The following is a 12091-nucleotide window of genomic DNA, read 5'->3' on the forward strand; positions in this document are numbered from 1 at the left end:
ATTGAAAAAACAGTTGCATTGGTGAGTGAGAAGTATGTTTGGCTCCAAAATCATAAGGATGTTAAGAGATATGTGCAAAGTTGTAGAGTTTGTCAAGTTGAAAAGGGTAGTATTCAGAATGTGGGATTGTATAAACCTTTGACAGTACCGGTAAGACCTTGGGAGGATATAAGCATGGATTTTGTACTTGGATTGCCTAAGATACCGAAAGGAAATGATTCTATATTTGTGGTAGTGGATAGATTTTTGAAGATGGATCATTTCATACCTTGTAAGAAGACATCATATGCATTGCATGTAGTAGACCTATTTTTCAAGGAAGTGATAAGATTGCATGGATTACCTAAGAGAATAGTTTCAGACAGAGACACTAGGTTTGTTGGCTATTTAAAGTTCAGTTCTACTTTTCATCCATAGACTGATGGACAGATAGAAGTTGTTAATCGAAGTTTAGGAAATTTGTTGAGATGTTTAGTGGGAGATAAAACTGGAAGTTGGGATTTGATCCTTGCACAAGAAGAGTTTGCATGCAACAATTCAGTGAATAGTAATACCAGAAAAACACCTTTTGAGATTGTTAACAGAGTGCATCATAAAGGAATATCAGAATTGAGAGACGTTAGTGTTGAAATGTGGTGACTGATTAGCAAAGTACTGTACACTTAGCACGTATCCTCGCTGGGGTTCGGGGTTGGGCTAGGCCCCAGGCAGGGGTTCGGGGGCGGCAGCCCCCGAGAAATTTTTTTTTGCCGTTTTTTGTTGATGAAAACCGACATTGTAATAAAACCCTAAAAAAGGCCGACTTTGTTTGTTGCCCTAAAAACTCATGTTATAAGCGGTTGGGATGCTTAAGGCATTGTAAGGTTGATGTACTATTTTTGCTGGATAATAAGAAAGATTGGACGGCTGTGTATGGTGGACGTAACCCATTCTGGGTGAACCACGTTAAATCTCTGTGTTATCTGTGTCCTGTTTTATTTCTTTATCTTTTGTATTTAAATCTACATATAATTGTTAGTTCATATTTGCTTCGGATCTGCTTGAAACCCTAACAATTGGTATCAAAGCGAGGTTTTCTGTAAATTGGCAGGAATTTCAGATTTGAGTGGGAGCAATGGAGGATTCCAAATTCAAGGTCGAAAAGTTTAACGGCCAGAATTATCAGTTATGGAAAATGCAGATGGAGGATTACCTGTATCAAAAGGATTTGTGGCGGCCATTGGAAGGAAAGGAAAAGAAATCGATCACAATATCAGATGAAGAGTGGGACATTTTAGATAGAAAGGCACTGGGATCCATTCGATTGTGCCTTGCGGCGTCTGTAGCATTCAATATAACAGAAGCAAAAATGACTGTAGATTTGATGGCAACATTGGCTAAGCTGTATGAGAAACCCTCGGCTTCGAATAAGGTATTTCTTATGAAGCGTTTGTTTAATTTGAAAATGAGTGAGGGAGGATCTATAGCAGAGCACTTAAATGAATTTAATACAATTACCAGTCAATTGTCTTCGGGAAAAATTACCTTTGCAGAAGAAGTTAGGGCTCTCTTGATTTTATGTTCTTTGCCAGAAAGTTGGAATAGCTTGGTTATGGCTGTAAGTAACTCTGTCTCTGGTAAAAATACTTTGGTATTTGATGATATTGTTGGTGTTATCCTAAGCGAGGAAATGCGAAGGAAAAGCACAGGTGAGACTCCAACATCATCGGGTAGTGTTTTGAATGTGGAGAACAGAGGAAGATCAAAGGAAAGAGGAAAAGGCCCTGGGAATGAGAAGTCACGAGGGAAGTCAAAGAAAGGACGCTCTCAATCTAGAGGAAAGAAAGATTGCTGGTACTGCGGAAAGCCTGGTCATCTAAAGAAAGATTGTTGGTCTCGGAAAAACAAAGAAGGAGACAAAAATGAAAATGACAGTAAGGAAGCTAATATTGCAAGTAATACTTTACAAGATGCTTTAATCTTATGTTTGGATAATGTTAATGATTCCTGGGTAATCGATTCTGGGGCTTCATTTCATGCTACACCCCATAGAAAATATTTTCTAGATTATGTTCAAGGTGATTTTGGACAGGTATATTTGGGTGATGATGAGCCTTGTCAAATTGTTGGAAAAGGAAAGATAAAGATCAAGTTGCAGAATGGTAATGACTGGTTTCTGCAGGAGGTAAGACATGTTCCTAATTTAAGAAGAAATTTAATTTCTGCAGGGCAACTAGGTAGTGAAGGTTGCATAGTTACCTTCTCAGACAGTATGTGGAAGGTCACTAAAGGATCATTAGTAGTAGCTAAAGGTGCGAAGGTAGGCACATTATATCTGTGTACTGGTAACACTTACTCTACCTTAGCTGCTACATATAAAGTTACTGCAGGGACAACAACAATAAATGTTGCAAGAACAGATTTGATAATGTGGCACCATAGGCTTGGGCACATGAGTGAGAAAGGGATGAAAATCCTTCACTCCAAAAATCTATTGCCAGGACTAAAGAAGATTGATTTAGAGTTCTGTGAGAACTATGTTTATGGTAAACAGAAAAGAGTCAGATTTCTCAAGGTTGGGAAAGAGAAGAAGAGTGAGAAGTTAGAGCTTGTACATTCAGATGTATGGGGACCGGCTCAGGTATCATCTCTTGGTGGCTCTTGTTATTATGTTATTTTTATTGATGACTCAACCAGAAAAACATGGGTATATTTCCTAAAACAAAAATCAGATGTTTTTGAAACTTTTAAGAAATGGAAAGCTTTGGTTGAGAATGAGACAGGAAAAAGGTTGAAGTGTCTCAGATCGGATAATGGAGGTGAGTATTGCAGCAAAGCATTTGAATATTATTATTCCTTAAATGGGATTCGAAAGAAGAAGACAGTTCCAGGAACTCCACAGGAAAATGGTGTGTCAGAGAGAATGAATAGGACCATCATGGAACGTGCGAGGAGCATGAGATTGCATGCTGGATTGCCCTTACATTTCTGGGCAGATGTTGTACATACTGTTGTCTATTTGATAAATAGAGGACCTTCAACCCCTTTGGATGGTGGTATTCCAGAGGAGGCATGGACTGGTAAAAAGGTAAATTATTCTTTTCTAAAAACTTTTGGTTGCGAAGCTTTTGTCCATGTTGATAAAGAAAACAGAACCAAGCTTGATGCTAAATCTCAGAAATGTACCTTCATTGGATATGGGATAGATGAATATGGCTATCGGTTATGGGATCTTGAAAATAAGAAAATAATTAGAAGTAGAGATGTTATATTCAATGAGAAGGTTATGTATAAAGAACAAATGCAGGAAAAGAAGCATGAACAAGACAAACAAGAATATGTGGTGTTGGATGAGATTCCTGAAAATGAAATGCCACAGGTACCTGATGCTCAGTAACAACAGATTGTTCCATAAACTCCTGCAAGTGTTAGACGTTCTACGAGGACAAGTAGACCCCCTGAAAGATTTTCTCCTTCTTTGTATTCTATTTTATTAACAGATTCTGGTGAACCAGAAGAATATGAAGAAGCAATGCAGGTGGATGCCAAACAACAGTGGCAACTAGGCATGAAAGAGGAGATGGACTCCTTGATGAAAAATAAGACTTGGGACTTAGTCCCTTTACCTGCAGAAAAAAGAGCCTTGCCTAACAAATGGGTTTATCGGCTGAAGGAGGAGGAAGGAGGTCAGAAAAGATATAAGGCCAGACTTGTGGTAAAAGGTTTTGCACAGAAAAAGGGTATAGATTATGATGAAATATTTTCTCCAGTTGTAAAAATGACTTCAATTAGAACTGTACTTAGTCTTGTGGCTGCAGATGATTTACATCTTGAACAATTAGATGTCAAAATAGCTTTTCTCCATGGAGATTTGGAGGAGGAAATTTACATGTTGCAACCATAGGGATATGAGGTCAAAGGTAAGGAGAACTTGGTGTGCAGGTTGAAGAAAAGTCTGTATGGCCTAAAGCAAGCACCCCGACAATGGTATTTAAAATTTGATAGTTTCATGGCTGAACACGGTTATCATAGATGTCATTCTGATCATTGTGTATATTTTAAGAGATTTGATAATGGTAGTTATATTATCCTGTTGCTTTATGTTGATGACATGCTTGTTGCTGGGTCTAACATGCAACATATAAATGATCTTAAACAGAAATTAGCCAGGTCATTTGCTATGAAGGATTTGGGTGCAGCTAAGCAAATTCTCGGTATGAAGATTACACGGGATAGGAAAAATAGAACCTTGAATTTGTCCCAAAGTGAGTATATAAAGAAGGTGTTGAAAAGATTTAACATGCAGGATGCAAAAGCAGTTAGTACACCTTTGGCTAGTCATTTCAAATTGACTAAGGAGATGTGTCCAAAGGCACAGGAAGAGGTTAATAAAATGTCTAACATCCCGTATTCATCAGCTGTTGATAGTCTGATGTATGCAATGGTATGCACAAGGCCAGATATTACACATGCAGTGGGAGTTGTGAGCAGGTTTATGAGTAATCTGGGTATGGAACATTGGAATGCTGTGAAATGGATTCTTCGGTATTTGAAAGGAACTACTACGAAGGCATTATGTTTCAAAGGATCTAATGCTACTCTAAGTGGATTTGTTGACTCTGATCTAGCGGGTGATATTGATTCACGGAGGAGTACTACAGGGTATGTTTTTACTATAGGGGGGACTGCAGTCAGTTGGATTTCTAGGCTACAAAAGGTTGTTGCACTTTCAACCACTGAAGCTGAGTATGTTGCTGCTATAGAAGCCAGCAAAGAGATGATTTGGTTGCAATATTTTCTGAAGGAATTGGGTCAGACACAAGAGGATAGCCCATTGTATACTGATAGCCAGAGTGCCATTCATCTTGCGAAGAACTCTGCTTTTCATTCAAGGACAAAGCACATTCAGCTTAGGTACCACTTCATCCGGACTATTTTGGAGGAGGGTCAGTTATGACTTGAGAAGATTCACACAAGTGAGAATCCTGCCGATATGTTCACAAAGGCAGTTCCACAGGAGAAGCTGATTTCTTCATCAGTTTCTGTTGGTCTTCTTGATTAATAATTGTGGAATTTATACCAGTCAAGTCGTAGTGTTTAATCCAGCGGATGTTGCATGTATAGTGGTGTCATGTAGTATCAGTCTCCAAGTGGGAGATTGTTGAAATGTGGCAACTGATCAGCAAAGTACTGTACACTCAGCACGTATTCTTGCTGGGGTTTGGGGTCGGGCTGGGCCCCGGGCAGGGGTTCGGGGGCGGCAGCCCCCGAGAAATTTTTTTTTGCCATTTTTTGTTGATGAAAACCGACATTGTAATAAAACCCTAAAAAAGGCCGACTTTGTTTGTTGCCCTAAAAACGCATGTTATAAGCGGCTGGGATGCTTAAGGCATTGTAAGGTTGATGTACTATTTTTGCTGGATAATAAGAAAGATTGGACGGCTGTGTATGGTGGACATAACCCATTCTGGGTGAACCACGTTAAATCTCTGTGTTATCTGTGTCCTTTTTTATTTCTTTATCTTTTGTATTTAAATCTGCATATAATTGTTAGTTCATATTTGCTTCGGATCTGCTTGAAACCCTAACAGTTAGTAGTGAAGACCGGAAGCATTCATAAGCAAAATATTTTGCAGATTGCATGACAGCATTGCACATTTAGGTTAAACAACATTTGGAAGACATGAACATCAAATATAAGGAGAAGGCAGATGACAAGAGGATACATAAATAACTTGAAGTTGGCAATAAAGTGATAGTATATCTAAGAAAAGAGAGACTCCCGGTTGGAACTTATAATAAGTTGCAGATGAAGAAGTTTGGAACTTGTAATATTTTGAGGAAGTTTAGTTCTAGAAATGCATATGAAGTGGAGCTACCGGATAATCTAAGTATTTCACCTATATTCAACATTGCAAATCTTCATGAGTACCATGAACCAGAATTCAGTGAGGACAATGCTACAGACTTGGATTAACAATTGCCCCGAAAGGAACCAGATTAGATTGCAGAGATTTTGGACAATAGGATTGGGTGTAGTGCCCAGAACAGTCAATATAAGGAATATCTTGTGAAGTGGAAGGGTAGACCAATTGAAGATTCATCTTGGATTTCTCAGGTAGAGGTGAACCGCCTTGGCTTCCCTCTGACCCCAGCAAAGTGAGAGGCTCAATTTTTTTTTATTATCCCCATATGTCTCATGCAGGAGCATCCCCGGTTCACAGCAATCTTGCATTACCCAAAAACATTTGCCTTTCTGTTTTGTTTTTTGTTTGCAGTTTCACTTTTCCTTTTTGTGTGTCCTGGTTTTGGCTCACCGGATCTTGTGGAGTTGGATTCTACTTGAAGACTTGATCATCTTTCTTTCTTTCAGAACACATCTCATTTGGATCACTTATCGGCAAGATATTGCTACTAGTTTCCATGATAGTTTCTTGCTACCGATTGTTCTTTTGTTACCGGTTGCCTGAGACCTATTCTAGTGATCTACCAGAACCCATTCCAAAGCTTGTAGAGCCTTGAGCATTGATTTTGATGTTCCTTGGTGTGTGGCCGACCTTTTTCCATGATCTACGTTTCATCCTTTGGATTTTCTGGAGGAATCTCTTGGCGGAGGCCGACCTTGTTTATTTTGCACGTTAGGTCCTGTTCTTCATGTTTTGATCCTTTTTGGGCCGACTGGATCTTTTGGATCGGTATATATATTTATAATCATGCTTTACAATGTAAGCAATGGGAATCAATAAAAGTATCAAATAGATAGATTGTGCCTAGAAGATAGATCTTTCGATTCAAGGTCCCAATTGTGACCTATTCTACCAGGCCCGTGTGCCAGTATGTTGTAACCCAGATGTTACCAGTTGAATGTAATAAAATTTTATGCAATAAAACTATCTATTCTGCATTGCCTCCATCATATCTATGTGTTTCCATTTTGTTTAATCTTGTTGACTAGTTTGGATTGATCTCCTTGAGGTCCCTCCTCAATGGTGACTGATTTAGGATTGGTTATTCATGTGTTCTTGATGAGTATCACATTCAGTTGGTTTAGGATTTGATGATCTGGATGCCATCATATGTTCTAGTAAGCCTTTTGGTTACCGGTAAGGGTTCCACTGACAACGCTTTGATGAAGATCTTTTGGTGAATCCGATAAGTGGTGTTGGTGCGACTTCTAGAAGGTTATCAGGATGCTGATGGTTATCATGTTTGTGTTCCAGTTGTTCGGGGTGTTTCATTTGGCTTATGACGACCTATTTTGGGTCTGATGTTATTATGTTAGGTTATGAACCGATTTATGTAACATGTTGAATGATTCTCTCGATGTGTCATCGGTTGGATTTATTGCTTGGTTTATGTTGTTTCCGTCTTAGACCAACTTGGTTTATCATTGATTTATGGGATTATGTAATAGATCTTTTAGGTGGCTGACCTAACTGTTTAGGTCCCGGGTTGGTATAAATATGATGTAAGATCTCTTTGTAGATCGTGGTATGTGGGTTATAGGATTATCTGCATGTGAATAAAGTTGTAATCATATGCAGAGGTTTTGGTCGATCATAGGTGATCAAAATTGGGTTTGTGAAAGAGGTTTAAGACCTCTGGTATTGAGCTTAACAGGAACTATACTCAGGCATAGGAGATGCTATTCTTACAGTTCATTCGTCTTTCTGGATTATAGTCTGGATTTATTTTGTAATCAGTGAGGCTCCTTTTGTGATGAGTAGTGCGCTCTAGGCTGTTGGCCTTCCTACTTGCTGCAGAAGTATTATTTGACTGTAGGATTCCCACTATAGTTTTTCCCTTTACTAGGTTTTCCACATACAAATCATGGTGTTATTTTTTATGGATGGTAGGTAATTGCTCTATGATTTATGTTTATGCTTAATTATTATATCTGCTATTCTGGTATTTGGTTTATGCATTCTAGTAAAAGGTTTTGTGTGCTTAAAGTTTTATAATCTATTTACAACTGATTCACCCCCCCTCTCAGTTGTCCACCGATTATCCTAACAATTGGTATCAGAGCGTGGTCCTCTCTGTAGAAGCTTAACCACTTGAGGAAGATCCTATGGCAACAAACAATTCAATTGGATCTATTTTCTGAAGAGAAACCCCTAAGTATGATTCGACAAATTACAGGGTATGGAAGATTCAGATGGAAACTCATTTGAGATGTATTGGGAAAGAGATTTGAGAGGGCATGGAGAAAGACTATACTCCTCATAATCTAGCATCTGGAAATCCTCCTCCGACAACCTTGGATAAGGACATTGAGAATTATTGTAGAGCTAGATAATCACTCTTAAGTGCACTTTCTGATTAGCAAATTATGGGATTAACTGACCAATCATCTATGAAGGCTATATCGGATAAGCTGGAGGATCCAAATGAAGGTGATCCTACTATTAAAATTGCCAAACTTGATGGTTACTGGGTAAGGTATGAGAATCTAAAGATGGAAGAAGATGAAAGGATTGCTGCTTTTATGGAAAGAGTTAATGAAATTGTTATGGGAATTCAATGTTGTGGTGGATCTCTGAGCGAAGATGAGATTGTTTCTAAAGTATTGAGAGCTTTGCCACCAGCTTACAAGATGAAGGCTACTGCAATTAATGAGTTGAGAATAATGGCTAACACTTTTGTTAACATGGATACTTTGGTTAAAAAATTATCTACTTTTCAGCTTGAAGAATTTGATCCTCAAGGAGTTGCAAAGACTGAATCTGTTTTTCACACATCTGCATCATCAACCGGAAAGAGTGATTAGAAAGCCTTATATACGAAGGAACTAGAGGAAATAAAGAAAGAAGATGATGACTTTGAGCAACTTGAAGCCCTATTTGCTAGAAAAGTACCTAAAGGTCTGACAGGAAATATGAAGGAAAATCACCTTTTAAATGTTTTGCATGTAATAAGATAGGTCATTTTGCATCTAGATGTCCTAAAAGGAATTCAAGATTTGAAGAGAAAGATAAAAGATATTTTAGGCCTAACCATGATTATCAGAACAAGCATAAGTATAGGAGAAATAAGGACAAATCATGTTACTATGCAGACGAGGAAGGTATGACTGATTCTGATGATGAATCGACACAAGATTTAGCTAGTGGATCCGGTAGTGGAAAGGAATAGGTATTTTTGGCCATCAAGGAAGATGCTCCAGCACCTATTGTTCAAAATGAGGAAAAGACCCTTTCTTCTAAAATTGAAGAATAGGATGAATGGGTGATAGATAGTGGATGTTCACATAATATGACTGGAGATAAAAGGAAGTTTTTATCTTTGCAAGAATTTTATTTTCGATTGGTTAGATTTGGAGATGGCAAAGCATGTATGATCAGAGGAAGAGGAACTATATCATTGGATGGTAAGCATAACATTGATAATGTTTATTATGTTGAAGGTTTAAAGCATAATATTTTGAGTGTAGGACAGTTGGCGGATAAGGGATTTCAATTACAGTTCAAGGATGGAAAATGCAAAATCATTAACAGATCTAGATTGGAAATTGCAAACGGTACGCAGACTAAAGGTAACATCTTTCATTTGAACTTTGGTGAGAAGACATGTTTGATTGCACAAGTTGATGAGAGTTATTTATGGCATAAGAGGTCGTGTCATGTGAATTTTGATTGCATTGTAAAGATCAATTCAACTAAGGCTATTAGAGATATACCTAAGATTGTGAAGCCCTATAATCTGGTATGTAAGGAATGTCAAATGGGAAAGCAAGTCAGAACTTATTTTAAGAGTATACAAGACAAATCTAATGATGTTCTTGATCTTATTCATATTGATTTGTGTGGTCCTGCTATAATAAAGAGTTTTCAAGGTGATAGATATTTCATGCTAATCATTGATGACTATTCTAGAATGATGTGGGTTACTTTTCTAAGGGAGAAATTTGAAGCTTTTGAAAAGTTTAAGATCTTTAAAGCTAAATTTGAGATAGAGATAGGGTTGAAGATTAAATGCTTAAGGTAAGATCAGGGTGGTGAATTTAACAGTTCTTGTGAGAAGCATGGGATAAGGAGACAGTTGTCTACTCCTCAGACACCTCAGCAGAATGGTGTTGTGGAAATAAAGAACAAAACTATATTGGATGCGGTCAGATCTATGATGATGGAAGCTAATTTGCCTCATATCTATTGGAGAGAAGCTATGAGCACGATAGTATACACATTTAATAGAGTTCATGTCAAAGGAGACACCGATAAGACACCTTATGAGTTATGGTTTGGTCATACACCTATAGTTAAGTATTTCAGAATCTTTGGTAGTAAATGCTATATTAAAAGAGATGATTCCATTGGAAAGTTTGATCCTAGATGTGATGAAGGGATATTTCTTGGTTATTATAGAATGAAAGCAAAGCATACAGATGTTATAACAAAAGATTGCAGAGAATTGTGGAAAGTGCTAATGTCAAGGTAGATGAGTTGTACAAAGGTCAAATCAGAACTTATTATAGAGAACCAGAAGTGGAAATGATCATAACTCAACTGATAGCACCTGTACCAGAACAAAATGTTGAACCGGTTTCCTTGGTAGTATCTTAAAATTCAACAATAACTAAAGATCAGAGCAGAGGAATAGAAAGTCAAAATACTCCTAGGTATGCAAGGTTAAATCATTCAGAAGATCAGATCATTGGAGACAAGAACAAAGGAGTAATGACAAGAAGAAGGTTGGCAATTGATGAGGTATGTTTAATTTCTCAAGTTGAACTAGAATCAGTTATTGAAGCTTGTAAAGATGAATGTTGGATGAAATATATGGAAGAGGAATTAGATCAGATTGAGAAGAACAACACATGGACTTTAGTTCTTAATGTAGGAGCATTCCCGATTCACATCAATCTTGCATCAACCAAAAACATTTTCTTTTCTATTTTGTTTGCAGTTTCAGTTTTCCTTTCTGTGTGTCCTAGTTTTGGCTCATCGGATCCTGTGGAGTTGGATTCTACTTGAAGAATTGATCATCTTTCTTGTTTTCAAACCCCATCTCATTTGGATCACTTACCCACAAGATATCGCCACTGGTTTCCATGATAGTTTCTTGTAACCGATTGTTCCTTTGTTACCGGTTGCTTGAGACCTATTCTGAAGATCTACCAGAACACATTTCAAAGCTTGCAAAGCCTTGAGCATTGATCTCGATGTTTATTGGCATGTGGCCAACCTTCTACATTTCATCCTTTGGATTTTTCAGAGGAATATCTTGGTGGAGGCTGACCTTATTCATTTTGCACGTTAGGTCTTGTTCTTCGAGTTTTGATCCTTTTTAGACTGACTGGATCCTTTGGATCGATATATATATATATATATATTTGTAATCATGCTTTGGAATGTAATCAATTAGAATCAATAAAAGTATCAGATAGATAGACTATGCCTAGAAGATAAATCTTATGATTCAAGGTCCCGGTTGTGACCTATTCTACCAAGCTTGTGTGTCGGTATGTTGTAACCTGGTTGCTACTGGTTGGATGTAATCAAGTTTCATGCAATAAAACTATCTGTTCTGCATTGCCTCCATCATATCTATGTGTTTTCATTGTGTTTACTCTTGCTGACCAGTCCGGATTAATCTCCTTGAGGTCCCTCCTCACCGATGACTGCTTCAAGTTCTATCAAAGAAAAGTTTCATTTCGGAGGTTGCATGTCCTGAATTTTGTTGTAGGTTGGCGGATTGCAGGTCCGACCTACAATTGTAGAGGACTTGTGTGAATCAATGGCATGACAAGGAACTAGGAAGAGTGGAGCACATGAAAATATAGACCCTGTTGCACGATGGAGATGTTGCGAGGAATAGCAGCATGGTTAGAGGCCATGGAGACATCCTAGAGAAGAGGTCGACATATTGAAGATGTAAGAAAAGATCAAGGAAAAGAAGCCCCTACAGAACAAGTGAGCCTAGTGGCAGTTGATCCGGATGAAGAAAGGTTTTTAAGGGTTTTGAGTATGGTGAACAGTAAATCTCATTTTACCCCACCGGAATATGATAGGAAGTTAGATTTATATGAATTGATGGATTGGATCTCAGAGATGGAGAAGTATTTTGATTTTGAAAACATGACATATTAGAGGAAGGTGAAATATGCTTGTAC

The sequence above is a fragment of the Cryptomeria japonica genome, chromosome 6 (genome assembly GCF_030272615.1).
Source record: "Cryptomeria japonica chromosome 6, Sugi_1.0, whole genome shotgun sequence".
Taxonomy (NCBI): Eukaryota; Viridiplantae; Streptophyta; class Pinopsida; order Cupressales; family Cupressaceae; genus Cryptomeria; species Cryptomeria japonica.